The sequence below is a fragment of the Arachis duranensis genome, chromosome 5 (genome assembly GCF_000817695.3).
Source record: "Arachis duranensis cultivar V14167 chromosome 5, aradu.V14167.gnm2.J7QH, whole genome shotgun sequence".
NCBI lineage: Eukaryota > Viridiplantae > Streptophyta > Magnoliopsida > Fabales > Fabaceae > Arachis > Arachis duranensis.
The window spans coordinates 81,909,199-81,910,064 of record NC_029776.3 but is presented as its reverse complement, the minus strand read 5'-3'; the positions used below and the strand labels follow the sequence as shown (position 1 = coordinate 81,910,064).

The following is an 866-nucleotide window of genomic DNA, read 5'->3' as shown; positions in this document are numbered from 1 at the left end:
TATCTGAATCATATCTTTTCTTGATAGCCAAGTCATTAATTTTCAAAATCAAACTTTTTTTTAAAAAAATGTTTTTCAAATCATATCTTCTCAATCACATCTTTTTAAAACTAATCATATCTTCTTAACCACATCNNNTCAAAATAGCTTTCAATCAAATCTTTTTTATTTCTAATTTCAAATTCTTTTTCAAAAATCACTTGATTTCTTTCCCACTTTTATTTTCGAAAATAAATTAGTGTTTTTTTCAAAATTTCAAAATCTTTTACTTAATTTTCGAAAATTACTTCCCTTCTTCTCACATCTTTCTATTTATGGACTAACACTATTCCTTAATGCAAAATTCGAACTCCATCTTCTCTGATAAGTTCGAATTTTCTACTTCTGTCTTCTACTCTTCTTTTCCTCTGACACCTAAGGGAATCTCTATACTGTGACATAGAGGATTCCACATTTTCTTGTTCCCTTCTCTTTCTTATGAGCAGGAGCAAAGACAAAAACATTCTTGTTGAGGCTGATCCTGATTCAGGTCCTTGAAGAGAAAACTAAGAGAAGCCAAAGCACAACTCTCTGTAGAGGACCTAACCGAAATCTTCAAAGAAGAAGAACCTATGGCAGCCGAAAACAACAACAATGCCAACAATGCAAGGAAGGTGCTGGGTGACAATGCTAACAATGCAAGGAAGGTGCTGGGTGACTTTACTGCACCTACTCCCGACTTCTATGGGAGAAGCATCTCTATCCCTACCATTGGAGCAAACAACTTTGAGCTTAAGCCTTAATTGTTTTCTCTAATGCAACAGAATTGCAAGTTCCATGGACTTCCATTGGAAGATCCTCATCAGTTTTTAGCTGAATTCTTGCAA

General features: G+C 34.3%; 1 protein-coding gene across 1 annotated transcript in view; it reads left to right on the top strand.

Annotated features, from left to right (window-relative positions):
- LOC107489769 (alpha-galactosidase-like) overlaps positions 1-866 on the top strand; it is a 47,178-nt gene that overhangs the window by 24,402 nt on the left and 21,910 nt on the right. The gene's annotated exons all lie outside the window — the stretch shown is intronic.